Raw genomic sequence first — 27,668 nt, 5'->3', positions numbered from 1 at the left:
GTGATCTGCACATGTGGGATATGGAGGCTGAAACTTTTTAACAGTTTCATCCATTTATGGGAAAAAGGAAATCAAACAATTGTGGAGAATGTGGGCATCAATCCCACTACCTCTTGCATGCTAAGCAAGCGCTCTACCATCTGAGCTAATTCCCCTGCAAGCTTTTTTTCCTCCCTGTGTTCACAGGGCAGAATTTGCAAACGTACCGGACAAACTCTCAATATCCACCCCTTATGTCCTCTGTGTTTGTAGATTGTGGAGCCCGAATACTTGACAGTCACGGGCCTTGTTGACAAGGCCAGAAGCAGTCGGAGGGAACAAACAGTTGGTGTGGCATGAGGTTTTGGTGCTAATGGAGTGCACCTTTTGGCCAAAGAGAATCTCCAAAGTGTTTAATTGCAGCCTTAGAAGAGTTGGCTACAATCTTCCTTGATAGGCCGCAGTCTGTTCTTGTGCTTGAGTGTAGACACACGGATGGAAATTCTGTCAGGATTGACATTCGTCGGCCATCTCAGAAGTGCTTCTTCTTTTCCTTTCGGCTGTTCCCTTTCAGGGGTCGCCACAGCGAATCATGTGCCTCCATCTAACCCTGTCCTCTGCATCCTCTTCACTCATACCAACTAACTTCATGTCCTCCCTTACTACATCCATAAATCTCCGCTTTGGTCTTCCTCTAGACCTCCTGCCTTGCAGCTCCAACCTATGTATCCATCTAAAGATATATTCACAAGCCATCTCAGAAGTGCATCGCCTGTATGATAAAGGATTGCGCGTCACCTTGACGAGGTCAGGGGAGGCATGAGGCATTTGGAGAATGTGGGTATTGATCCCAGTACTTCTTGCATACAAAGCTAGTGCTTTACCATTTAAGCTAATTCCCTTGCAAAGGTACTTGGATATTAAATTCAGAGAGGAGATATTCTAGGTGTTCTTATTAAACCCTGCGAGGTGACCTAGAAATCCTGTAGGTCTGTCTTTGCTGATCAACGTCTCGTCGCCCTTCCTTGCTTAATTGACGAGGTGGCCGAGTGGTTAAGGCGATGGACTGCTAATCCATTGTGCTCTGCACGCGTGGGTTCGAATCCCATCCTCGTCGCATGTCAGATTAAAGTGTTTTTAGACAAACACAGATAAAACCTTCTGCTGGACTTACAACATCCAATGGTAAACCAAATACTGTTTTGTGCAGAGAACTCAAGTGTGACAGTTGATGCAGAAATCAGACTGTTGACATGTGAGTGCAGGTGATTAAGCTCACTGGACAAGCAGCTTTGGAAGAGCTTCCTTGATAGGCTGCAGATAGGCTGTATAATAAGGTGTGTATTCCATGCTGCTCTGCCCACCGGGGCTACAAAACATTTCGTTCAGGTGTCACATTAATGTCGTCTAGTGAACAGGACACCACAGATACAAGGCCTGTAGAGACACATGCAGGCAGAGTCCCCCACAAAACTGCTACTCACTGGATATGTTCTCTTTTCCAACCATTCTCTGTTAACCCTGAATATGGTAGTGTGTAAAAGTTCAAGGAAATCAGTAATTTCTGAAATGGCTGATCGCCCCCACTGATACTCGGTTGGAACTTCAGCAGAACGTTTTGACTGTGTGTACAAGCCTAAATGCATTGACTGGCTGCCATGTGTTTAGCTGATCAGACGGCAAACTGGTCGCCTTTTTAGCTGTACTGCTGACAGGCAATTTCCCATTCTAATTGATTGTGATCTGCACATGTGGGATATGGAGGCTGAAACTTTTTAACAGTTTCATCCATTTATGGGAAAAAGGAAATCAAAGGATTGTGGAGAATGTGGGCATCGATCCCACTACCTCTTGCATGCTAAGCAAGCGCTCTACCATTTGAGCTAATTCCCCTGCAAGCTTTTTTTCCTCCCTGTGTTCACAGCGTACCGGACAAACTCTCAATATCCACCCCTTATGTCCTCTGTGTTTGTAGATTGTGGAGCCCGAATACTTGACAGTCACGGGCCTTGTTGACAAGGCCAGAAGCAGTCGGAGGGAACAAACAGTTGGTGTGGCATGAGGTTTTGGTGCTAATGGAGTGCACCTTTTGGCCAAAGAGAATCTCCAAAGTGTTTAATTGCAGCCTTAGAAGAGTTGGCTACAATCTTCCTTGATAGGCCGCAGTCTGTTCTTGTGCTTGAGTGTAGACACACGGATGGAAATTCTGTCAGGATTGACATTCGTCGGCCATCTCAGAAGTGCTTCTTCTTTTCCTTTCGGCTGTTCCCTTTCAGGGGTCGCCACAGCGAATCATGTGCCTCCATCTAACCCTGTCCTCTGCATCCTCTTCACTCATACCAACTAACTTCATGTCCTCCCTTACAACATCCATAAATCTCCGCTTTGGTCTTCCTCTAGACCTCCTGCCTTGCAGCTCCAACCTATGTATCCATCTAAAGATATATTCACAAGCCATCTCAGAAGTGCATCGCCTGTATGATAAAGGATTGCGCGTCACCTTGACGAGGTCAGGGGAGGCATGAGGCATTTGGAGAATGTGGGTATTGATCCCAGTACTTCTTGCATACAAAGCTAGTGCTTTACCATTTAAGCTAATTCCCTTGCAAAGGTACTTGGATATTAAATTCAGAGAGGAGATATTCTAGGTGTTCTTATTAAACCCTGCGAGGTGACCTAGAAATCCTGTAGGTCTGTCTTTGCTGATCAAAGTCTCGTCGCCCTTCCTTGCTTAATTGACGAGGTGGCCGAGTGGTTAAGGCGATGGACTGCTAATCCATTGTGCTCTGCACGTGTGGGTTAGAATCCCATCCTTGTCGCATGTCAGATTAAAGTGTTTTTAGACAAACACAGATAAAACCTTCTGCTGGACTTACAACATCCAATGGTAAACCAAATACTGTTTTGTGCAGAGAACTCGAGTGTGACAGTTGATGCAGAAATCAGACTGTTGACATGTGAGTGCAGGTGATTAAGCTCACTGGACAAGCAGCTTTGGAAGAGCTTCCTTGATAGGCTGCAGATAGGCTGTATAATAAGGTGTGTATTCCATGCTGCTCTGCCCACCGGGGCTACAAAACATTTCGTTCAGGTGTCACATTAATGTCGTCTAGTGAACAGGACACCACAGATACAAGGCCTGTAGAGACACATGCAGGCAGAGTCCCCCACAAAACTGCTACTCACTGGATATGTTCTCTTTTCCAACCATTCTCTGTTAACCCTGAATATGGTAGTGTGTAAAAGTTCAAGGAAATCAGTAATTTCTGAAATGGCTGATCGCCCCCACTGATACTCGGTTGGAACTTCAGCAGAACGTTTTGACTGTGTGTACAAGCCTAAATGCATTGACTGGCTGCCATGTGTTTAGCTGATCAGACGGCAAACTGGTCGCCTTTTTAGCTGTACTGCTGACAGGCAATTTCCCATTCTAATTGATTGTGATCTGCACATGTGGGATATGGAGGCTGAAACTTTTTAACAGTTTCATCCATTTATGGGAAAAAGGAAATCAAAGGATTGTGGAGAATGTGGGCATCGACCCCACTACCTCTTGCATGCTAAGCAAGCGCTCTACCATTTGAGCTAATTCCCCTGCAAGCTTTTTTTCCTCCCTGTGTTCACAGCGTACCGGACAAACTCTCAATATCCACCCCTTATGTCCTCTGTGTTTGTAGATTGTGGAGCCCGAATACTTGACAGTCACGGGCCTTGTTGACAAGGCCAGAAGCAGTCGGAGGGAACAAACAGTTGGTGTGGCATGAGGTTTTGGTGCTAATGGAGTGCACCTTTTGGCCAAAGAGAATCTCCAAAGTGTTTAATTGCAGCCTTAGAAGAGTTGGCTACAATCTTCCTTGATAGGCCGCAGTCTGTTCTTGTGCTTGAGTGTAGACACACGGATGGAAATTCTGTCAGGATTGACATTCGTCGGCCATCTCAGAAGTGCTTCTTCTTTTCCTTTCGGCTGTTCCCTTTCAGGGGTCGCCACAGCGAATCATGTGCCTCCATCTAACCCTGTCCTCTGCATCCTCTTCACTCATACCAACTAACTTCATGTCCTCCCTTACTACATCCATAAATCTCCGCTTTGGTCTTCCTCTAGACCTCCTGCCTTGCAGCTCCAACCTATGTATCCATCTAAAGATATATTCACAAGCCATCTCAGAAGTGCATCGCCTGTATGATAAAGGATTGCGCGTCACCTTGACGAGGTCAGGGGAGGCATGAGGCATTTGGAGAATGTGGGTATTGATCCCAGTACTTCTTGCATACAAAGCTAGTGCTTTACCATTTAAGCTAATTCCCTTGCAAAGGTACTTGGATATTAAATTCAGAGAGGAGATATTCTAGGTGTTCTTATTAAACCCTGCGAGGTGACCTAGAAATCCTGTAGGTCTGTCTTTGCTTATCAAAGTCTCGTCTCCCTTCCTTGCTTAATTGACGAGGTGGCCGAATGGTTAAGGCGATGGACTGCTAATCCATTGTGCTCTGCACGTGTGGGTTAGAATCCCATCCTCGTCGCATGTCAGATTAAAGTGTTTTTAGACAAACACAGATAAAACCTTCTGCTGGACTTACAACATCCACTGGTAAACCAAATACTGTTTTGTGCAGAGAACTCGAGTGTGACAGTTGATGCAGAAATCAGACTGTTGACATGTGAGTGCAGGTGATTAAGCTCACTGGACAAGCAGCTTTGGAAGAGCTTCCTTGATAGGCTGCAGATAGGCTGTATAATAAGGTGTGTATTCCATGCTGCTCTGCCCACCGGGGCTACAAAACATTTGGTTCAGGTGTCACATTAATGTCGTCTAGTGAACAGGACACCACAGATACAAGGCCTGTAGAGAAACATGCAGGCAGAGTCCCCCACAAAACTGCTACTCACTGGATATGTTCTCTTTTCCAACCATTCTCTGTTAACCCTAAATATGGTAGTGTGTAAAAGTTCCAGGAAATCAGCAATTTCTGAAATGGCTGATTGCCCCCACTGATACTCGGTTGGAACTTCAGCAGAACGTTTTGACTGTGTGTACAAGCCTAAATGCATTGACTGGCTGCCATGTGTTTAGCTGATCAGACGGCAAACTGGTCGCCTTTTTAGCTGTACTGCTGACAGGCAATTTCCCATTCTAATTGATTGTGATCTGCACATGTGGGATATGGAGGCTGAAACTTTTTAACAGTTTCATCCATTTATGGGAAAAAGGAAATCAAACGATTGTGGAGAATGTGGGCATCGATCCCACTACCTCTTGCATGCTAAGCAAGCGCTCTACCATTTGAGCTAATTCCCCTGCAAGCTTTTTTTCCTCCCTGTGTTCACAGCGTACCGGACAAACTCTCAATATCCACCCCTTATGTCCTCTGTGTTTGTAGATTGTGGAGCCCGAATACTTGACAGTCACGGGCCTTGTTGACAAGGCCAGAAGCAGTCGGAGGGAACAAACAGTTGGTGTGGCATGAGGTTTTGGTGCTAAAGGAGTGCACCTTTTGGCCAAACAGAATCTCCAAAGTGTTTAATTGCAGCCTTAGAAGAGTTGGCTACAATCTTCCTTGATAGGCCGCAGTCTGTTCTTGTGCTTGAGTGTAGACACACGGATGGAAATTCTGTCAGGATTGACATTCGTCGGCCATCTCAGAAGTGCTTCTTCTTTTCCTTTCGGCTGTTCCCTTTCAGGGGTCGCCACAGCGAATCATGTGCCTCCATCTAACCCTGTCCTCTGCATCCTCTTCACTCATACCAACTAACTTCATGTCCTCCCTTACTACATCCATAAATCTCCGCTTTGGTCTTCCTCTAGACCTCCTGCCTTGCAGCTCCAACCTATGTATCCATCTAAAGATATATTCACAAACCATCTCAGAAGTGCATCGCCTGTATGATAAAGGATTGCGCGTCACCTTGACGAGGTCAGGGGAGGCATGAGGCATTTGGAGAATGTGGGTATTGATCCCAGTACTTCTTGCATACAAAGCTACTGCTTTACCATTTAAGCTAATTCCCTTGCAAAGGTACTTGGATATTAAATTCAGAGAGGAGATATTCTAGGTGTTCTTATTAAACCCTGCGAGGTGACCTAGAAATCCTGTAGGTCTGTCTTTGCTGATCAAAGGGAACAAACAGTTGGTGTGGCATGAGGTTTTGGTGCTAATGGAGTGCATCATTTGGCCAAAGAGAATCTCCAAAGTGTTTAATTGCAGCCTTAGAAGAGTTGGCTACAATCTTCCTTGATAGGCCGCAGTCTGTTCTTGTGCTTGAGTGTAGACACACGGATGGAAATTCTGTCAGGATTGACATTCGTCGGCCATCTCAGAAGTGCTTCTTCTTTTCCTTTCGGCTGTTCCCTTTCAGGGGTCGCCACAGCGAATCATGTGCGTCCATCTAACCCTGTCCTCTGCATCCTCTTCACTCATACCAACTAACTTCATGTCCTCCCTTACTACATCCATAAATCTCCGCTTTGGTCTTCCTCTAGACCTCCTGCCTTGCAGCTCCAACCTATGTATCCATCTAAAGATATATTCACAAGCCATCTCAGAAGTGCATCGCCTGTATGATAAAGGATTGCGCGTCACCTTGACGAGGTCAGGGGAGGCATGAGGCATTTGGAGAATGTGGGTATTGATCCCAGTACTTCTTGCATACAAAGCTAGTGCTTTACCATTTAAGCTAATTCCCTTGCAAAGGTACTTGGATATTAAATTCAGAGAGGAGATATTCTAGGTGTTCTTATTAAACCCTGCGAGGTGACCTAGAAATCCTGTAGGTCTGTCTTTGCTGATCAAAGTCTCGTCGCCCTTCCTTGCTTAATTGACGAGGTGGCCGAGAGGTTAAGGCGATGGACTGCTAATCCATTGTGCTCTGCACGCGTGGGTTTGAATCCCATCCTTGTCGCATGTCAGATTAAAGTGTTTTTAGACAAACACAGATAAAACCTTCTGCTGGACTTACAACATCCAATGGTAAACCAAATACTGTTTTGTGCAGAGAACTCGAGTGTGACAGTTGATGCAGAAATCAGACTGTTGACATGTGAGTGCAGGTGATTAAGCTCACTGGACAAGCAGCTTTGGAAGAGCTTCCTTGATAGGCTGCAGATAGGCTGTATAATAAGGTGTGTATTCCATGCTGCTCTGCCCACCGGGGCTACAAAACATTTGGTTCAGGTGTCACATTAATGTCGTCTAGTGAACAGGACACCACAGATACAAGGCCTGTAGAGACACATACAGGCAGAGTCCCCCACAAAACTGCTACTCACTGGATATGTTCTCTTTTCCAACCATTCTCTGTTAACCCTGAATATGGTAGTGTGTAAAAGTTCAAGGAAATCAGTAATTTCTGAAATGGCTGATCGCCCCCACTGATACTCGGTTGGAACTTCAGCAGAACGTTTTGACTGTGTGTACAAGCCTAAATGCATTGACTGGCTGCCATGTGTTTAGCTGATCAGACGGCAAACTGGTCGCCTTTTTAGCTGTACTGCTGACAGGCAATTTCCCATTCTAATTGATTGTGATCTGCACATGTGGGATATGGAGGCTGAAACTTTTTAACAGTTTCATCCATTTATGGGAAAAAGGAAATCAAACGATTGTGGAGAATGTGGGCATCGATCCCACTACCTCTTGCATGCTAAGCAAGCGCTCTACCATTTGAGCTAATTCCCCTGCAAGCTTTTTTTCCTCCCTGTGTTCACAGCGTACCGGACAAACTCTCAATATCCACCCCTTATGTCCTCTGTGTTTGTAGATTGTGGAGCCCGAATACTTGACAGTCACGGGCCTTGTTGACAAGGCCAGAAGCAGTCGGAGGGAACAAACAGTTGGTGTGGCATGAGGTTTTGGTGCTAATGGAGTGCACCTTTTGGCCAAAGAGAATCTCCAAAGTGTTTAATTGCAGCCTTAGAAGAGTTGGCTACAATCTTCCTTGATAGGCCGCAGTCTGTTCTTGTGCTTGAGTGTAGACACACGGATGGAAATTCTGTCAGGATTGACATTCGTCGGCCATCTCAGAAGTGCTTCTTCTTTTCCTTTCGGCTGTTCCCTTTCAGGGGTCGCCACAGCGAATCATGTGCCTCCATCTAACCCTGTCCTCTGCATCCTCTTCACTCATACCAACTAACTTCATGTCCTCCCTTACTACATCCATAAATCTCCGCTTTGGTCTTCCTCTAGACCTCCTGCCTTGCAGCTCCAACCTATGTATCCATCTAAAGATATATTCACAAGCCATCTCAGAAGTGCATCGCCTGTATGATAAAGGATTGCGCGTCACCTTGACGAGGTCAGGGGAGGCATGAGGCATTTGGAGAATGTGGGTATTGATCCCAGTACTTCTTGCATACAAAGCTACTGCTTTATCATTTAAGCTAATTCCCTTGCAAAGGTACTTGGATATTAAATTCAGAGAGGAGATATTCTAGGTGTTCTTATTAAACCCTGCGAGGTGACCTAGAAATCCTGTAGGTCTGTCTTTGCTGATCAAAGGGAACAAACAGTTGGTGTGGCATGAGGTTTTGGTTCTAATGGAGTGCATCTTTTGGCCAAAGAGAATCTCCAAAGTGTTTAATTGCAGCCTTAGAAGAGTTGGCTACAATCTTCCTTGATAGGCCGCAGTCTGTTCTTGTGCTTGAGTGTAGACACACGGATGGAAATTCTGTCAGGATTGACATTCGTCGGCCATCTCAGAAGTGCTTCTTCTTTTCCTTTCGGCTGTTCCCTTTCAGGGGTCGCCACAGCGAATCATGTGCGTCCATCTAACCCTGTCCTCTGCATCCTCTTCACTCATACCAACTAACTTCATGTCCTCCCTTACTACATCCATAAATCTCCGCTTTGGTCTTCCTCTAGACCTCCTGCCTTGCAGCTCCAACCTATGTATCCATCTAAAGATATATTCACAAGCCATCTCAGAAGTGCATCGCCTGTATGATAAAGGATTGCGCGTCACCTTGACGAGGTCAGGGGAGGCATGAGGCATTTGGAGAATGTGGGTATTGATCCCAGTACTTCTTGCATACAAAGCTAGTGCTTTACCATTTAAGCTAATTCCCTTGCAAAGGTACTTGGATATTAAATTCAGAGAGGAGATATTCTAGGTGTTCTTATTAAACCCTGCGAGGTGACCTAGAAATCCTGTAGGTCTGTCTTTGCTGATCAAAGTCTCGTCGCCCTTCCTTGCTTAATTGACGAGGTGGCCGAGAGGTTAAGGCGATGGACTGCTAATCCATTGTGCTCTGCACGCGTGGGTTTGAATCCCATCCTCGTCGCATGTCAGATTAAAGTGTTTTTAGACAAACACAGATAAAACCTTCTGCTGGACTTACAACATCCAATGGTAAACCAAATACTGTTTTGTGCAGAGAACTCAAGTGTGACAGTTGATGCAGAAATCAGACTGTTGACATGTGAGTGCAGGTGATTAAGCTCACTGGACAAGCAGCTTTGGAAGAGCTTCCTTGATAGGCTGCAGATAGGCTGTATAATAAGGTGTGTATTCCATGCTGCTCTGCCCACCGGGGCTACAAAACATTTGGTTCAGGTGTCACATTAATGTCGTCTAGTGAACAGGACACCACAGATACAAGGCCTGTAGAGACACATACAGGCAGAGTCCCCCACAAAACTGCTACTCACTGGATATGTTCTCTTTTCCAACCATTCTCTGTTAACCCTGAATATGGTAGTGTGTAAAAGTTCAAGGAAATCAGTAATTTCTGAAATGGCTGATCGCCCCCACTGATACTCGGTTGGAACTTCAGCAGAACGTTTTGACTGTGTGTACAAGCCTAAATGCATTGACTGGCTGCCATGTGTTTAGCTGATCAGACGGCAAACTGGTCGCCTTTTTAGCTGTACTGCTGACAGGCAATTTCCCATTCTAATTGATTGTGATCTGCACATGTGGGATATGGAGGCTGAAACTTTTTAACAGTTTCATCCATTTATGGGAAAAAGGAAATCAAACGATTGTGGAGAATGTGGGCATCGATCCCACTACCTCTTGCATGCTAAGCAAGCGCTCTACCATTTGAGCTAATTCCCCTGCAAGCTTTTTTTCCTCCCTGTGTTCACAGCGTACCGGACAAACTCTCAATATCCACCCCTTATGTCCTCTGTGTTTGTAGATTGTGGAGCCCGAATACTTGACAGTCACGGGCCTTGTTGACAAGGCCAGAAGCAGTCGGAGGGAACAAACAGTTGGTGTGGCATGAGGTTTTGGTGCTAATGGAGTGCACCTTTTGGCCAAAGAGAATCTCCAAAGTGTTTAATTGCAGCCTTAGAAGAGTTGGCTACAATCTTCCTTGATAGGCCGCAGTCTGTTCTTGTGCTTGAGTGTAGACACACGGATGGAAATTCTGTCAGGATTGACATTCGTCGGCCATCTCAGAAGTGCTTCTTCTTTTCCTTTCGGCTGTTCCCTTTCAGGGGCCGCCACAGCGAATCATGTGCCTCCATCTAACCCTGTCCTCTGCATCCTCTTCACTCATACCAACTAACTTCATGTCCTCCCTTACTACATCCATAAATCTCCGCTTTGGTCTTCCTCTAGACCTCCTGCCTTGCAGCTCCAACCTATGTATCCATCTAAAGATATATTCACAAGCCATCTCAGAAGTGCATCGCCTGTATGATAAAGGATTGCGCGTCACCTTGACGAGGTCAGGGGAGGCATGAGGCATTTGGAGAATGTGGGTATTGATCCCAGTACTTCTTGCATACAAAGCTAGTGCTTTACCATTTAAGCTAATTCCCTTGCAAAGGTACTTGGATATTAAATTCAGAGAGGAGATATTCTAGGTGTTCTTATTAAACCCTGCGAGGTGACCTAGAAATCCTGTAGGTCTGTCTTTGCTGATCAAAGTCTCGTCGCCCTTCCTTGCTTAATTGAAGAGGTGGCCGAGTGGTTAAGGCGATGGACTGCTAATCCATTGTGCTCTGCACGCTTGGGTTCGAATCCCATCCTCGTCGCATGTCAGTTTAAAGTGTTTTTAGACAAACACAGATAAAACCTTCTGCTGGACTTACAACATCCAATGGTAAACCAAATACTGTTTTGTGCAGAGAACTCGAGTGTGACAGTTGATGCAGAAATCAGACTGTTGACATGTGAGTGCAGGTGATTAAGCTCACTGGACAAGCAGCTTTGGAAGAGCTTCCTTGATAGGCTGTATAATAAGGTGTGTATTCCATGCTGCTCTGCCCACCGGGGCTACAAAACATTTGGTTCAGGTGTCACATTAATGTCGTCTAGTGAACAGGACACCACAGATACAAGGCCTGTAGAGACACATACAGGCAGAGTCCCCCACAAAACTGCTACTCACTGGATATGTTCTCTTTTCCAACCATTCTCTGTTAACCCTGAATATGGTAGTGTGTAAAAGTTCAAGGAAATCAGTAATTTCTGAAATGGCTGATCGCCCCCACTGATTCTCGGTTGGAACTTCAGCAGAACGTTTTGACTGTGTGTACAAGCCTAAATGCATTGACTGGCTGCCATGTGTTTAGCTGATCAGACAGCAAACTGGTCGCCTTTTTAGCTGTACTGCTGACAGGCAATTTCCCATTCTAATTGATTGTGATCTGCACATGTGGGATATGGAGGCTGAAACTTTTTAACAGTTTCATCCATTTATGGGAAAAAGGAAATCAAACGATTGTGGAGAATGTGGGCATCGATCCCACTACCTCTTGCATGCTAAGCAAGCGCTCTACCATTTGAGCTAATTCCCCTGCAAGCTTTTTTTCCTCCCTGTGTTCACAGCGTACCGGACAAACTCTCAATATCCACCCCTTATGTCCTCTGTGTTTGTAGATTGTGGAGCCCGAATACTTGACAGTCACGGGCCTTGTTGACAAGGCCAGAAGCAGTCGGAGGGAACAAACAGTTGGTGTGGCATGAGGTTTTGGTGCTAATGGAGTGCACCTTTTGGCCAAAGAGAATCTCCAAAGTGTTTAATTGCAGCCTTAGAAGAGTTGGCTACAATCTTCCTTGATAGGCCGCAGTCTGTTCTTGTGCTTGAGTGTAGACACACGGATGGAAATTCTGTCAGGATTGACATTCGTCGGCCATCTCAGAAGTGCTTCTTCTTTTCCTTTCGGCTGTTCCCTTTCAGGGGTCGCCACAGCGAATCATGTGCCTCCATCTAACCCTGTCCTCTGCATCCTCTTCACTCATACCAACTAACTTCATGTCCTCCCTTACTACATCCATAAATCTCCGCTTTGGTCTTCCTCTAGACCTCCTGCCTTGCAGCTCCAACCTATGTATCCATCTAAAGATATATTCACAAGCCATCTCAGAAGTGCATCGCCTGTATGATAAAGGATTGCGCGTCACCTTGACGAGGTCAGGGGAGGCATGAGGCATTTGGAGAATGTGGGTATTGATCCCAGTACTTCTTGCATACAAAGCTAGTGCTTTACCATTTAAGCTAATTCCCTTGCAAAGGTACTTGGATATTAAATTCAGAGAGGAGATATTCTAGGTGTTCTTATTAAACCCTGCGAGGTGACCCAGAAATCCTGTAGGTCTGTCTTTGCTGATCAAAGTCTCGTCGCCCTTCCTTGCTTAATTGAAGAAGTGGCCGAGTGGTTAAGGCGATGGACTGCTAATCCATTGTGCTCTGCACGCGTGGGTTCGAATCCCATCCTCGTCGCATGTCAGATTAAAGTGTTTTTAGACAAACACAGATAAAACCTTCTGCTGGACTTACAACATCCAATGGTAAACCAAATACTGTTTTGTGCAGAGAACTCGAGTGTGACAGTTGATGCAGAAATCAGACTGTTGACATGTGAGTGCAGGTGATTAAGCTCACTGGACAAGCAGCTTTGGAAGAGCTTCCTTGATAGGCTGCAGATAGGCTGTATAATAAGGTGTGTATTCCATGCTGCTCTGCCCACCGGGGCTACAAAACATTTGGTTCAGGTGTCACATTAATGTCGTCTAGTGAACAGGACACCACAGATACAAGGCCTGTAGAGACACATACAGGCAGAGTCCCCCACAAAACTGCTACTCACTGGATATGTTCTCTTTTCCAACCATTCTCTGTTAACCCTGAATATGGTAGTGTGTAAAAGTTCAAGGAAATCAGTAATTTCTGAAATGGCTGATCGCCCCCACTGATACTCGGTTGGAACTTCAGCAGAACGTTTTGACTGTGTGTACAAGCCTAAATGCATTGACTGGCTGCCATGTGTTTAGCTGATCAGACGGCAAACTGGTCGCCTTTTTAGCTGTACTGCTGACAGGCAATTTCCCATTCTAATTGATTGTGATCTGCACATGTGGGATATGGAGGCTGAAACTTTTTAACAGTTTCATCCATTTATGGGAAAAAGGAAATCAAAGGATTGTGGAGAATGTGGGCATCGATCCCACTACCTCTTGCATGCTAAGCAAGCGCTCTACCATTTGAGCTAATTCCCCTGCAAGCTTTTTTTCCTCCCTGTGTTCACAGCGTACCGGACAAACTCTCAATATCCACCCCTTATGTCCTCTGTGTTTGTAGATTGTGGAGCCCGAATACTTGACAGTCACGGGCCTTGTTGACAAGGCCAGAAGCAGTCGGAGGGAACAAACAGTTGGTGTGGCATGAGGTTTTGGTGCTAATGGAGTGCACCTTTTGGCCAAAGAGAATCTCCAAAGTGTTTAATTGCAGCCTTAGAAGAGTTGGCTACAATCTTCCTTGATAGGCCGCAGTCTGTTCTTGTGCTTGAGTGTAGACACACGGATGGAAATTCTGTCAGGATTGACATTCGTCGGCCATCTCAGAAGTGCTTCTTCTTTTCCTTTCGGCTGTTCCCTTTCAGGGGTCGCCACAGCGAATCATGTGCCTCCATCTAACCCTGTCCTCTGCATCCTCTTCACTCATACCAACTAACTTCATGTCCTCCCTTACTACATCCATAAATCTCCGCTTTGGTCTTCCTCTAGACCTCCTGCCTTGCAGCTCCAACCTATGTATCCATCTAAAGATATATTCACAAGCCATCTCAGAAGTGCATCGCCTGTATGATAAAGGATTGCGCGTCACCTTGACGAGGTCAGGGGAGGCATGAGGCATTTGGAGAATGTGGGTATTGATCCCAGTACTTCTTGCATACAAAGCTAGTGCTTTACCATTTAAGCTAATTCCCTTGCAGAGGTACTTGGATATTAAATTCAGAGAGGAGATATTCTAGGTGTTCTTATTAAACCCTGCGAGGTGACCTAGAAATCCTGTAGGTCTGTCTTTGCTGATCAAAGTCTCGTCGCCCTTCCTTGCTTAATTGAAGAGGTGGCCGAGTGGTTAAGGCGATGGACTGCTAATCCATTGTGCTCTGCACGCGTATGTTCGAATCCCATCCTCGTCGCATGTCAGATTAAAGTGTTTTGAGACAAACACAGATAAAACCTTCTGCTGGACTTACAACATCCAATGGTAAACCAAATACTGTTTTGTGCAGAGAACTCGAGTGTGACAGTTGATGCAGAAATCAGACTGTTGACATATGAGTGCAGGTGATTAAGCCCACTGGACAAGCAGCTTTGGAAGAGCTTCCTTGATAGGCTGCAGATAGGCTGTATAATAAGGTGTGTATTCCAAGCTGCTCTGCCCACCGGGGCTACAAAAAATTTGGTTCAGGTGTCACATTAAGGTCGTCTAGTGAACAGGACACCACAGATACAAGGCCTGTAGAGACACATGCAGGCAGAGTCCCCTACAAAACTGCTACTCACTGGATGTGTTCTCTTTTCCAACCATTCTCTGTTAACCCTGAATATGGTAGTGTGTAAAAGTTCCAGGAAATCAGCAATTTCTGAAATGGCTGATCGCCCCCACTGATACTCGGTTGGAACTTCAGCAGAACGTTTTGACTGTGTGTACAAGCCTAAATGCATTGACTGGCTGCCATGTGTTTAGCTGATCAGACAGCAAACTGGTCGCCTTTTTAGCTGTACTGCTGACAGGCAATTTCCCATTCTAATTGATTGTGATCTGCACATGTGGGATATGGAGGCTGAAACTTTTTAACAGTTTCATCCATTTATGGGAAAAAGGAAATCAAAGGATTGTGGAGAATGTGGGCATCGATCCCACTACCTCTTACATGCTAAGCAAGCGCTCTACCATTTGAGCTAATTCCCCTGCAAGCTTTTTTTCCTCCCTGTGTTCACAGCGTACCGGACAAACTCTCAATATCCACCCCTTATGTCCTCTGTGTTTGTAGATTGTGGAGCCCGAATACGTGACTGTCACGGACCTTGTTGACAAGGCCAGAAGCAGTCGGAGGGAACAAACAGTTAGTGTGGCATGAGGATTTGGTGCTAATGGAGTGCACCTTTTTGCCAAAGAGAATCTCCAAAGTGTTTAATTGCAGCCTTAGAAGAGTTGGCTACAATCTTCCTTGATAGGCTGCAGTCTGTTCTTGTGCTTGTGTGTAGACACACGGATGGAAATACTGTCAGGATTGACATTCGTCGGCCATCTCAGAAGTGCTTCTTTTTTTCCTTTCGGCTGTTCCCTTTCAGGGATCGCCACAGCGAATCATGTGCCTCCATCTAACCCTGTCCTCTGCATCCTCTTCACTCATACCAACTAACTTCATGTCCTCCCTTACTACATCCATAAATCTCCGCTTTGGTCTTCCTCTAGACCTCCTGCATGGCAGCTCCAACCTATGTATCCATCTAAAGATATATTCACAAGCCATCTCAGATGTGCATCACCTGTATGATAAAGGATTGCGCGTCACCTTGACGAGGTCAGGGGAGGCATGAGGCATTTGGAGAATGTGGGTATTGATCCCAGTACTTCTTGCATACAAAGCTAGTGCTTTACCATTTAAGCTAATTCCCTTGCAAAGGTACTTGGATATTAAATTCAGAGAGGAGATATTCTAGGTGTTCTTATTAAACCCTGCGAGGTGACCTAGAAATCCTGTAGGTCTGTCTTTGCTGATCAAAGTCTCGTCGCCCTTCCTTGCTTAATTGAAGAGGTGGCCGAGTGGTTAAGGCGATGGACTGCTAATCCATTGTGCTCTGCACGCGTGGGTTCGAATCCCATCCTCGTCGCATGTCAGATTAAAGTGTTTTTAGACAAACACAGATAAAACCTTCTGCTGGACTTACAACATCCAATGGTAAACCAAATACTGTTTTGTGCAGAGAACTCGAGTGTGACAGTTGATGCAGAAATCAGACTGTTGACATATGAGTGCAGGTGATTAAGCCCACTGGACAAGCAGCTTTGGAAGAGCTTCCTTGATAGGCTGCAGATAGGCTGTATAATAAGGTGTGTATTCCAAGCTGCTCTGCCCACCGGGGCTACAAAAAATTTGGTTCAGGTGTCACATTAAGGTCGTCTAGTGAACAGGACACCACAGATACAAGGCCTGTAGAGACACATGCAGGCAGAGTCCCCTACAAAACTGCTACTCACTGGATGTGTTCTCTTTTCCAACCATTCTCTGTTAACCCTGAATATGGTAGTGTGTAAAAGTTCCAGGAAATCAGCAATTTCTGAAATGGCTGATCGCCCCCACTGATACTCGGTTGGAACTTCAGCAGAACGTTTTGACTGTGTGTACAAGCCTAAATGCATTGACTGGCTGCCATGTGTTTAGCTGATCAGACAGCAAACTGGTCGCCTTTTTAGCTGTACTGCTGACAGGCAATTTCCCATTCTAATTGATTGTGATCTGCACATGTGGGATATGGAGGCTGAAACTTAACAGTTTCATCCATTAATGGGAAAAAGGAAATCAAACGATTGTGGAGAATGTGGGCATCAATCCCACTACCTCTTGCATGCTAAGCAAGCACTCTACCATCTGAGCTAATTCCCCTGCAAGCTTTTTTTTCTTCCCTGTGTTCACAGGGCAGAATTTGCAAACGTACCGGACAAACTCTCAATATCCACCCCTTATGTCCTCTGTGTTTGTAGATTGTGGAGCCCGAATACTTGACAGTCACGGGCCTTGTTGACAAGGCCAGAAGCAGTCGGAGGGAACAAACAGTTGGTGTGGCATGAGGTTTTGGTGCTAATGGAGTGCACCTTTTGGCCAAAGAGAATCTCCAAAGTGTTTAATTGCAGCCTTAGAAGAGTTGGCTACAATCTTCCTTGATAGGCCGCAGTCTGTTCTTGTGCTTGAGTGTAGACACACGGATGGAAATTCTGTCAGGATTGACATTCGTCGGCCATCTCAGAAGTGCTTCTTCTTTTCCTTTCGGCTGTTCCCTTTCAGGGGTCGCCACAGCGAATCATGTGCCTCCATCTAACCCTGTCCTCTGCATCCTCTTCACTCATACCAACTAACTTCATGTCCTCCCTTACTACATCCATAAATCTCCGCTTTGGTCTTCCTCTAGACCTCCTGCCTTGCAGCTCCAACCTATGTATCCATCTAAAGATATATTCACAAGCCATCTCAGAAGTGCATCGCCTGTATGATAAAGGATTGCGCGTCACCTTGACGAGGTCAGGGGAGGCATGAGGCATTTGGAGAATGTGGGTATTGATCCCAGTACTTCTTGCATACAAAGCTAGTGCTTTACCATTTAAGCTAATTCCCTTGCAAAGGTACTTGGATATTAAATTCAGAGAGGAGATATTCTAGGTGTTCTTATTAAACCCTGCGAGGTGACCTAGCAATCCTGTAGGTCTGTCTTTGCTGATCAAAGTCTCGTCGCCCTTCCTTGCTTAATTGACTATGTGGCCGAGTGGTTAAGGCGATGGACTGCTAATCTATTGTGCTCTGCACGCGTGGGTTTGAATCCCATCCTCGTCGCATGTCAGATTAAAGTGTTTTTAGACAAACACAGATAAAACCTTCTGCTGGACTTACAACATCCAATGGTAAACCAAATACTGTTTTGTGCAGAGAACTCGAGTGTGACAGTTGATGCAGAAATCAGACTGTTGACATATGAGTGCAGGTGATTAAGCCCACTGGACAAGCAGCTTTGGAAGAGCTTCCTTGATAGGCTGCAGATAGGCTGTATAATAAGGTGTGTATTCCAAGCTGCTCTGCCCACCGGGGCTACAAAAAATTTGGTTCAGGTGTCACATTAATGTCGTCTAGTGAACAGGACACCACAGATACAAGGCCTGTAGAGACACATGCAGGCAGAGTCCCCCACAAAACTGCTACTCACTGGATATGTTCTCTTTTCCAACCATTCTCTGTTAACCCTGAATATGGTAGTGTGTAAAAGTTCCAGGAAATCAGCAATTTCTGAAATGGCTGATCGCCCCCACTGATACTCGGTTGGAACTTCAGCAGAACGTTTTGACTGTGTGTACAAGCCTAAATGCATTGACTGGCTGCCATGTGTTTAGCTGATCAGACGGCAAACTGGTCGCCTTTTTAGCTGTACTGCTGACAGGCAATTTCCCATTCTAATTGATTGTGATATGCACATGTGGGATATGGAGGCTGAAACTTTTTAACAGTTTCATCCATTTATGGGAAAAAGGAAATCAAAGGATTGTGGAGAATGTGGGCATCGATCCCACTACCTCTTGCATGCTAAGCAAGCGCTTTACCATTTGAGCTAATTCCCCTGCAAGATTTTTTTCCTCCCTGTGTTCACAGCGTACCGGACAAACTCTCAATATCCACCCCTTATGTCCTCTGTGTTTGTAGATTGTGGAGCCCGAATACTTGACAGTCACGGACCTTGTTGACAAGGCCAGAAGCAGTCGGAGGGAACAAACAGTTAGTGTGGCATGAGGATTTGGTGCTAATGGAGTGCACCTTTTTGCCAAAGAGAATCTCCAAAGTGTTTAATTGCAGCCTTAGAAGAGTTGGCTACAATCTTCCTTGATAGGCTGCAGTCTGTTCTTGTGCTTGAGTGTAGACACACGGATGGAAATACTGTCAGGATTGACATTCGTCGGACATCTCAGAAGTGCTTCTTTTTTTCCTTTCGGCTGTTCCCTTTCAGGGATCGCCACAGCGAATCATGTGCCTCCATCTAACCCTGTCCTCTCCATCCTCTTCACTCATACCAACTAACTTCATGTCCTCCCTTACTACATCCATAAATCTCCGCTTTGGTCTTCCTCTAGACCTCCTGCCTTGCAGCTCCAACCTATGTATCCATCTAAAGATATATTCACAAGCCATCTCAGAAGTGCATCGCCTGTATGATAAAGGATTGCGCGTCACCTTGACGAGGTCAGGGGAGGCATGAGGCATTTGGAGAATGTGGGTATTGATCCCAGTACTTCTTGCATACAAAGCTAGTGCTTTATCATTTAAGCTAATTCCCTTGCAAAGGTACTTGGATATTAAATTCAGAGAGGAGATATTCTAGGTGTTCTTATTAAACCCTGCGAGGTGACCTAGAAATCCTGTAGGTCTGTCTTTGCTGATCAAAGTCTCGTCGGTCTTCCTTGTTTAATTGACGAGGTGGCCGAGTGGTTAAGGCGATGGACTGCTAATCCATTGTGCTCTGCACGCGTGGGTTTGAATCCCATCCTCGTCGCATGTCAGATTAAAGTGTTTTTAGACAAACACAGATAAAACCTTCTGCTGGACTTACAACTCCCAATGGTAAACCAAATACTGTTTTGTGCAGAGAACTCGAGTGTGACAGTTGATGCAGAAATCAGACTGTTGACATGTGAGTGCAGGTGATTAAGCTCACTGGACAAGCAGCTTTGGAAGAGCTTCCTTGATATGCTGCAGATAGGCTGTATAATAAGGTGTGTATTCCATGCTGCTCTGCCCACCGGGGCTACAAAACATTTGGTTCAGGTGTCACATTAATGTCGTCTAGTGAACAGGACACCACAGATACAAGGCCTGTAGAGACACTTGCAGGCAGAGTCCCCCACAAAACTGCTACTCACTGGATATGTTCTCTTTTCCAACCATTCTCTGTTAACCCTAAATATGGTAGTGTGTAAAAGTTCCAGGAAATCAGCAATTTCTGAAATGGCTGATCGCCCCCACTGATACTCGGTTGGAACTTCAGCAGAACGTTTTGACTGTGTGTACAAGCCTAAATGCATTGACTGGCTGCCATGTGTTTAGCTGATCAGACGGCAAACTGGTCACCTTTTTAGCTGTACTGCTGACAGGCAATTTCCCATTCTAATTGATTGTGATCTGCACATGTGGGATATGGAGGCTGAAACTTTTTAACAGTTTCATCCATTTATGGGAAAAAAGAAAATCAAACGATTGTGGAGAATGTGGGCATCGATCCCACTACCTCTTGCATGCTAAGCAAGCGCTCTACCATTTGAGCTAATTCCCCTGCAAGCTTTTTTTACTCCCTGTGTTCACGGGGCAGAATTTGCAAACGTACCGGACAAACTCTCAATATCCACCCCTTATGTCCTCTGTGTTTGTAGATTGTGGAGCCCGAATACGTGACAGTCACGGACCTTGTTGACAAGGCCAGAAGCAGTCGGAGGGAACAAACAGTTGGTGTGGCATGAGGATTTGGTGCTAATGGAGTGCACCTTTTTGCCAAAGAGAATCTCCAAAGTGTTTAATTGCAGCCTTAGAAGAGTTGGCTACAATCTTCCTTGATAGGCTGCAGTCTGTTCTTGTGCTTGAGTGTAGACACACGGATGGAAATACTGTCAGGATTGACATTCGTCGGCCATCTCAGAAGTGCTTCTTTTTTTCCTTTCGGCTGTTCCCTTTCAGGGATCCCCACAGCGAATCATGTGCCTCCATCTAACCCTGTCCTCTGAATCCTCTTCACTCATGCCAACTAACTTCATGTCCTCCCTTACTACATCCATAAATCTCCGCTTTGGTCTTCCTCTAGACCTCCTGCCTGGCAGCTCCAACCTATGTATCCATCTAAAGATATATTCACAAGCCATCTCAGATGTGCATCACCTGTATGATAAAGGATTGCGCGTCACCTTGACGAGGTCAGGGGAGGCATGAGGCATTTGGAGAATGTGTGTATTGATCCCACTACTTCTTGCATACAAAGCTAGTGCTTTACCATTTAAGCTAATTCCCTTGCAAAGGTACTTGGATATTAAATTCAGAGAGGAGATATTCTAGGTGTTCTTATTAAACCCTGCGAGGTGACCTAGCAATCCTGTAGGTCTGTCTTTGCTGATCAAAGTCTCGTCGCCCTTCCTTGCTTAATTGACGAGGTGGCCGAGTGGTTAAGGCGATGGACTGTTAATCTATTGTGCTCTGCACGCGTGGGTTTGAATCCCATCCTCGTCGCATGTCAGATTAAAGTGTTTTTAGACAAACACAGATAAAACCTTCTGCTGGACTTACAACATCCAATGGTAAACCAAATACTGTTTTGTGCAGAGAACTCGAGTGTGACAGTTGATGCAGAAATCAGACTGTTGACATATGAGTGCAGGTGATTAAGCCCACTGGACAAGCAGCTTTGGAAGAGCTTCCTTGATAGGCTGCAGATAGGCTGTATAATAAGGTGTGTATTCCAAGCTGCTCTGCCCACCGGGGCTACAAAAAATTTGGTTCAGGTGTCACATTAATGTCGTCTAGTGAACAGGACACCACAGATACAAGGCCTGTAGAGACACATGCAGGCAGAGTCCCCCACAAAACTGCTACTCACTGGATATGTTCTCTTTTCCAACCATTCTCTGTTAACCCTGAATATGGTAGTGTGTAAAAGTTCCAGGAAATCAGCAATTTCTGAAATGGCTGATCGCCCCCACTGATACTCGGTTGGAACTTCAGCAGAACGTTTTGACTGTGTGTACAAGCCTAAATGCATTGACTGGCTGACATGTGTTTAGCTGATCAGACGGCAAACTGGTCGCCTTTTTAGCTGTACTGCTGACAGGCAATTTCCCATTCTAATTGATTGTGATCTGCACATGTGGGATATGGAGGCTGAAACTTTTTAACAGTTTCATCCATTTATGGGAAAAAGGAAATCAAAGGATTGTGGAGAATGTGGGTATCGATCCCACTACCTCTTACATGCTAAGCAAGCGCTCTACCATTTGAGCTAATTCCCCTGCAAGCTTTTTTTCCTCCCTGTGTTCACAGCGTACCGGACAAACTCTCAATATCCACCCCTTATGTCCTCTGTGTTTGTAGATTGTGGAGCCCGAATACTTGACAGTCACGGGCTTTGTTGACAAGGCCAGAAGCAGTCGGAGGGAACAAACAGTTGGTGTGGCATGAGGGTTTGGTGCTAATGGAGTGCACCTTTTTGCCAAAGAGAATCTCCAAAGTGTTTAATTGCAGCCTTAGAAGAGTTGGTTACAATCTTCCTTGATAGGCTGCAGTCTGTTCTTGTGCTTGAGTGTAGACACACGGATGGAAATACTGTCAGGATTGACATTCGTCGGCCATCTCAGAAGTGCTTCTTCTTTTCCTTTCGGCTGTTCCCTTTCAGGGGTCGCCACAGCGAATCACGTGCGTCCATCTAACCCTGTCCTCTGCATCCTCTTCACTCATACCAACTAACTTCATGGCCTCCCTTACTACATCCATAAATCTCCGCTTTGGTCTTCCTCTAGACCTCCTGCCTGGCAGCTCCAACCTATGTATCCATCTAAAGATATATTCACAAGCCATCTCAGAAGTGCATCGCCTGTATGATAAAGGATTGCGCGTCAGCTTGACGAGGTCAGGGGAGGCATGAGGCATTTGGAGAATGTGGGTATTGATCCCACTACTTCTTGCATACAAAGCTAGTGCTTTACCATTTAAGCTAATTCCCTTGCAAAGGTACTTGGATATTAAATTCAGAGAGGAGATATTCTCGGTGTTCTTATTAAACCCTGCGAGGTGACCTAGAAATCCTGTAGGTCTGTCTTTGCTGATCAAAGTCTCGTCGCCCTTCCTTGCTTAATTGACGAGGTGGCCGAGAGGTTAAGGCGAAGGACTGCTAATCCATTGTGCTCTGCATGCGTGGGTTCGAATCCCATCCTCGTCGCATGTCAGATTAAAGTGTTTTTAGACAAACACAGATAAAACCTTCTGCTGGACTTACAACATCCAATGGTAAACCAAATACTGTTTTGTGCAGAGAACTCGAGTGTGACAGTTGATGCAGAAATCAGACTCTTGACATGTGAGTGCAGGTGATTAAGCTCACTGGACAAGTAGCTTTGGAAGAGCTTCCTTGATAGGCTGCAGATAGGCTGTATAATAAGGTGTGTATTCCATGCTGCTCTGCCCACCGGGGCTACAAAACATTTGGTTCAGGTGTCACATTAATGTCATCTAGTGAACAGGACACCACAGATACAAAGCCTGTAGAGACACATGCAGGCAGAGTCCCCCACAAAACTGCTACTCACTCGATATGTTCTCTTTTCCAACCATTCTCTGTTAACCCTAAATATGGTAGTGTGTAAAAGTTCCAGAAAATCAGCAATTTCTGAAATGGCTGTTCGCCCCCACTGATACTCGGTTGGAACTTCAGCAGAACGTTTTGACTGTGTGTACAAGCCTAAATGCATTGACTGGCTGCCATGTGTTTAGCTGATCAGACGGCAAACTGGTCGCCTTTTTAGCTGTACTGCTGACAGGCAATTTCCCATTCTAGTTGATTGTGATCTGCACATGTGGGATACGGAGGCTGAAACTTTTTAACAGTTTCATCCATTTATGGGAAAAAGGAAATCAAAGGATTGTGGAGAATGTGGGCATCGATCCCACTACCTCTTGCATGCTAAGCAAGCGCTCTACCTTTTGAGATAATTCCGCTGCAAGCTTTTGTTCCTCCCTGTGTTCACAGGGCAGAATTTGCAAACGTACCGGACAAACTCTCAATATCCACCCCTTATGTCCTCTGTGTTTGTAGATTGTGGAGCCCGAATACTTGACAGTCACGGGCTTTGTTGACAAGGCCAGAAGCAGTCGGAGGGAACAAACAGTTGGTGTGGCATGAGGGTTTGGTGCTAATGGAGTGCACCTTTTTGCCAAAGAGAATCTCCAAAGTGTTTAATTGCAGCCTTAGAAGAGTTGGTTACAATCTTCCTTGATAGGCTGCAGTCTGTTCTTGTGCTTGAGTGTAGACACACGGATGGAAATACTGTCAGGATTGACATTCGTCGGCCATCTCAGAAGTGCTTCTTCTTTTCCTTTCGGCTGTTCCCTTTCAGGGGTCGCCACAGCGAATCACGTGCGTCCATCTAACCCTGTCCTCTGCATCCTCTTCACTCATACCAACTAACTTCATGTCCTCCCTTACTACATCCATAAATCTCCGCTTTGGTCTTCCTCTAGACCTCCTGCCTGGCAGCTCCAACCTATGTATCCATCTAAAGATATATTCACAAGCCATCTCAGAAGTGCATCGCCTGTATGATAAAGGATTGCGCGTCAGCTTGACGAGGTCAGGGGAGGCATGAGGCATTTGGAGAATGTGGGTATTGATCCCACTACTTCTTGCATACAAAGCTAGTGCTTTACCATTTAAGCTAATTCCCTTGCAAAGGTACTTGGATATTAAATTCAGAGAGGATATATTCTAGGTGTTCTTATTAAGCCTTGCGAGGTGACCGAGAAATCCTGTAGGTCTGTCTTTGCTGATCAAAGTCGCGTCGCCCTTCCTTGCTTAATTGACGAGGTGGCCGAGTGGTTAAGGCGATGGACTGCTAATCCATTGTGCTCTGCACGCGTGGGTTCGAATCCCATCCTCGTCGCATGTCAGATTAAAGTGTTTTTAGACAAACACAGATAAAACCTTCTGCTGGACTTACAACATCCAATGGTAAACCAAATACTGTTTTGTGCAGAGAACTCGAGTGTGACAGTTGATGCAGAAATCAGACTGTTGACATGTGAGTGCAGGTGATTAAGCCCACTGGACAAGCAGCTTTGGAAGAGCTTCCTTGATAGGCTGCAGATAGGCTGTATAATAAGGTGTGTATTCCAAGCTGCTCTGCCCACCGGGGCTACAAAACATTTGGTTCAGGTGTCACATTAATGTCGTCTAGTGAACAGGAAACCACAGATACAAGGCCTGTAGAGACACATGCAGGCAGAGTCCCCCACAAAACTGCTACTCACTCGATATGTTCCCTTTTCCAACCATTCTCTGTTAACCCTAAATATGGTAGTGTGTAAAAGTTCCAGGAAATCAGCAATTTCTGAAATGGCTGTTCGCCCCCACTGATACTCGGTTGGAACTTCAGCAGAACGTTTTGACTGTGTGTACAAGCCTAAATGCATTGACTGGCTGCCATGTGTTTAGCTGATCAGACGGCAAACTGGTCGCCTTTTTAGCTGTACTGCTGACAGGCAATTTCCCATTCTAGTTGATTGTGATCTGCACATGTGGGATATGGAGGCTGAAAATTTTTAACAGTTTCATCCATTTATGGGAAAAAGGAAATCAAAGGATTGTGGAGAATGTTGGCATCGATCCCACTACCTCTTGCATGCTAAGCAAGCGCTCTACCATTTGAGCTAATTCCCCTGCAAGCTTTTTTTCCTCCCTGTGTTCACAGGGCAGAATTTGCAAACGTACCGGACAAACTCTCAATATCTACCCCTTATGTCCTCTGTGTTTGTAGATTGTGGAGCCCGAATACTTGACAGTCACGGGCCTTGTTGACAAGGCCAGAAGCAGTCGGAGGGAACAAACAGTTGGTGTGGCATGAGGTTTTGGTGCTAATGGAGTGCACCTTTTTGCCAAAGAGAATCTCCAAAGTGTTTAATTGCAGCCTTAGAAGAGTTGGTTACAATCTTCCTTGATAGGCTGCAGTCTGTTCTTGTGCTTGAGTGTAGACACACGGATGGAAATACTGTCGGGATTGACATTCGTCGGCCATCTCAGAAGTGCTTCTTCTTTTCCTTTCGGCTGTTCCCTTTCAGGGGTCGCCACAGCGAATCACGTGCGTCCATCTAACCCTGTCGTCTGCATCCGCTTCACTCATACCAACCAACTTCATGTCCTCCCTTGCTACATCCATAAATCTCCGCTTTGGTCTTCCTCTAGACCTCCTGCCTGGCAGCTCCAACTTATGTATCCATTAAAAGATATATTCACAAGCCATCTCAGAAGTGCATCACCTGTATGATAAAGGATTACGCGTCACCTTGACGAGGTCAGGGGAGGCATGAGGCATTTGGAGAATGTGTGTATTGATCCCACTACTTCTTGCATACAAAGATAGTGCTTTACCATTTAAGCTAATTCCCTTGCAAAGGTACTTGGATATTAAATTCAGAGAGGAGATATTCTAGGTGTTCTCATTAAACCCTGCGAGGTGATCTAGAAATCCTGTAGGTCTGTCTTTGCTGATCAAAGTCTCGTCGCCCTTCCTTGCTTAATTGACGAGGTGGCCGAGTGGTTAAGGCGATGGACTGCTAATCCATTGTGCTCTGCACGCGTATGTTCGAATCCCATCCTCGTCGCATGTCAGATTAAAGTGTTTTGAGACAAACACAGATAAAACCTTCTGCTGGACTTACAACATCCAATGGTAAACCAAATACTGTTTTGTGCAGAGAACTCGAGTGTGACAGTTGATGCAGAAATCAGACTGTTGACATGTGAGTGCAGGTGATTAAGCCCACTGGACAAGCAGCTTTGGAAGAGCTTCCTTGATAGGCTGCAGATAGGCTGTATAATAAGGTGTGTATTCCATGCTGCTCTGCCCACCGGGGCTACAAAACATTTGGTTCAGGTGTCACATTAATGTCGTCTAGTGAACAGGACACCACAGATACAAGGCCTGTGGAGACACATGCAGGCAGAGTCCCCCACAAAACTGCTACTCACTGGATATGTTCTCTTTTCCAACCATCCTCTGTTAACCCTAAATATGGTAGTGTGTAAAAGTTCCAGGAAATCAGCAATTTCTGAAATGGCTGTTCGCCCCCACTGATACTCGGTTGGAACTTCAGCAGAACGTTTTGACTGTGTGTAAAAGCTTAAATGCATTGACTGGCTGCCATGTGTTTAGCTGATCAGACGGCAAACTGGTCGCCTTTTTAGCTGTACTCCTGACAGGCAATTTCCCATTCTAAATGATTGTGATCTGCACATGTGGGATACGGAGGCTGAAACTTTTTAACAGTTTCATCCATTTATGGGAAAAAGGAAATCAAACGATTGTGGAGAATGTGGGCATCGATCCCACTACCTCTTGCATGGTAAGCAAGCGCTCTACCATTTGAGCTAATTCCCCTGCAAGCTTTTTTCCTCCCTGTGTTCACAGCGTACCGGAAAAACTCTCAATATCCACCCCTTATGTCCTCTGTGTTTGTAGATTGTGGAGCCCGAATACTTGACAGTCACGGGCCTTGTTGACAAGGCCAGAAGCAGTCGGAGGGAACAAACAGTTGGTGTGGCATGAGGTTTTGGTGCTAATGGAGTGCACCTTTTTGCCAAAGAGAATCTCCAAAGTGTTTAATTGCAGCCTTAGAAGAGTTGGCTACAATCTTCCTTGATAGGCTGCAGTCTGTTCTTGTGCTTGAGTGTAGACACACGGATGGAAATACTGTCAGGATTGACATTCGTCGGCCATCTCAGAAGTGCTTCTTCTTTTCCTTTCGGCTGTTCCCTTTCAGGGGTCGCCACAGCGAATCATGTGCGTCCATCTAACCCTGTCCTCTGCATCCTCTTCACTCATACCAACTAACTTCATGTCCTCCCTTACTACATCCATAAATCTCCGCTTTGGTCTTCCTCTAGACCTCCTGCCTGGCAGCTCCAACCTATGTATCCATCTAAAGATATATTCACAAGCCATCTCAGA

At 45.5% G+C, this 27,668-nt stretch overlaps 19 non-coding genes across 19 annotated transcripts; 8 read left to right on the top strand and 11 right to left on the bottom strand.

Annotated features, from left to right (window-relative positions):
- Positions 1-82: 82 nt before the first annotated feature.
- trnaa-agc (transfer RNA alanine (anticodon AGC)) lies at positions 83-155 on the bottom strand. The gene has a single exon. It is a non-coding gene; the product is annotated as a tRNA-Ala (tRNA).
- Positions 156-1,014: 859 nt separating this feature from the next.
- On the top strand, positions 1,015-1,096 carry trnas-gcu (transfer RNA serine (anticodon GCU)). The gene has a single exon. It is a non-coding gene; the product is annotated as a tRNA-Ser (tRNA).
- Positions 1,097-1,799: 703 nt separating this feature from the next.
- trnaa-agc (transfer RNA alanine (anticodon AGC)) lies at positions 1,800-1,872 on the bottom strand. Its single transcript has one exon. It is a non-coding gene; the product is annotated as a tRNA-Ala (tRNA).
- An 844-nt stretch (positions 1,873-2,716) lies between these two features.
- Positions 2,717-2,798, top strand: trnas-gcu (transfer RNA serine (anticodon GCU)). The gene has a single exon. It is a non-coding gene; the product is annotated as a tRNA-Ser (tRNA).
- A 703-nt stretch (positions 2,799-3,501) lies between these two features.
- On the bottom strand, positions 3,502-3,574 carry trnaa-agc (transfer RNA alanine (anticodon AGC)). Its single transcript has one exon. It is a non-coding gene; the product is annotated as a tRNA-Ala (tRNA).
- Positions 3,575-4,418: 844 nt separating this feature from the next.
- trnas-gcu (transfer RNA serine (anticodon GCU)) lies at positions 4,419-4,500 on the top strand. Its single transcript has one exon. It is a non-coding gene; the product is annotated as a tRNA-Ser (tRNA).
- A 703-nt stretch (positions 4,501-5,203) lies between these two features.
- Positions 5,204-5,276, bottom strand: trnaa-agc (transfer RNA alanine (anticodon AGC)). The gene has a single exon. It is a non-coding gene; the product is annotated as a tRNA-Ala (tRNA).
- Positions 5,277-7,580: 2,304 nt separating this feature from the next.
- Positions 7,581-7,653, bottom strand: trnaa-agc (transfer RNA alanine (anticodon AGC)). The gene has a single exon. It is a non-coding gene; the product is annotated as a tRNA-Ala (tRNA).
- A 1,519-nt stretch (positions 7,654-9,172) lies between these two features.
- On the top strand, positions 9,173-9,254 carry trnas-gcu (transfer RNA serine (anticodon GCU)). The gene has a single exon. It is a non-coding gene; the product is annotated as a tRNA-Ser (tRNA).
- A 703-nt stretch (positions 9,255-9,957) lies between these two features.
- trnaa-agc (transfer RNA alanine (anticodon AGC)) lies at positions 9,958-10,030 on the bottom strand. The gene has a single exon. It is a non-coding gene; the product is annotated as a tRNA-Ala (tRNA).
- Positions 10,031-11,648: 1,618 nt separating this feature from the next.
- On the bottom strand, positions 11,649-11,721 carry trnaa-agc (transfer RNA alanine (anticodon AGC)). The gene has a single exon. It is a non-coding gene; the product is annotated as a tRNA-Ala (tRNA).
- A 1,629-nt stretch (positions 11,722-13,350) lies between these two features.
- Positions 13,351-13,423, bottom strand: trnaa-agc (transfer RNA alanine (anticodon AGC)). Its single transcript has one exon. It is a non-coding gene; the product is annotated as a tRNA-Ala (tRNA).
- Positions 13,424-15,969: 2,546 nt separating this feature from the next.
- Positions 15,970-16,051, top strand: trnas-gcu (transfer RNA serine (anticodon GCU)). The gene has a single exon. It is a non-coding gene; the product is annotated as a tRNA-Ser (tRNA).
- A 3,335-nt stretch (positions 16,052-19,386) lies between these two features.
- On the top strand, positions 19,387-19,468 carry trnas-gcu (transfer RNA serine (anticodon GCU)). The gene has a single exon. It is a non-coding gene; the product is annotated as a tRNA-Ser (tRNA).
- A 704-nt stretch (positions 19,469-20,172) lies between these two features.
- Positions 20,173-20,245, bottom strand: trnaa-agc (transfer RNA alanine (anticodon AGC)). The gene has a single exon. It is a non-coding gene; the product is annotated as a tRNA-Ala (tRNA).
- An 859-nt stretch (positions 20,246-21,104) lies between these two features.
- On the top strand, positions 21,105-21,186 carry trnan-guu (transfer RNA asparagine (anticodon GUU)). Its single transcript has one exon. It is a non-coding gene; the product is annotated as a tRNA-Asn (tRNA).
- A 703-nt stretch (positions 21,187-21,889) lies between these two features.
- On the bottom strand, positions 21,890-21,962 carry trnaa-agc (transfer RNA alanine (anticodon AGC)). Its single transcript has one exon. It is a non-coding gene; the product is annotated as a tRNA-Ala (tRNA).
- A 2,561-nt stretch (positions 21,963-24,523) lies between these two features.
- On the top strand, positions 24,524-24,605 carry trnas-gcu (transfer RNA serine (anticodon GCU)). The gene has a single exon. It is a non-coding gene; the product is annotated as a tRNA-Ser (tRNA).
- Positions 24,606-27,025: 2,420 nt separating this feature from the next.
- trnag-acc (transfer RNA glycine (anticodon ACC)) lies at positions 27,026-27,098 on the bottom strand. Its single transcript has one exon. It is a non-coding gene; the product is annotated as a tRNA-Gly (tRNA).
- Positions 27,099-27,668: the final 570 nt, after the last annotated feature.

The sequence above is a fragment of the Channa argus genome, unplaced genomic scaffold, assembly GCF_033026475.1.
Source record: "Channa argus isolate prfri unplaced genomic scaffold, Channa argus male v1.0 Contig037, whole genome shotgun sequence".
Taxonomy (NCBI): Eukaryota; Metazoa; Chordata; class Actinopteri; order Anabantiformes; family Channidae; genus Channa; species Channa argus.
This window is presented reverse-complemented; position numbering and strand designations above follow the sequence as displayed.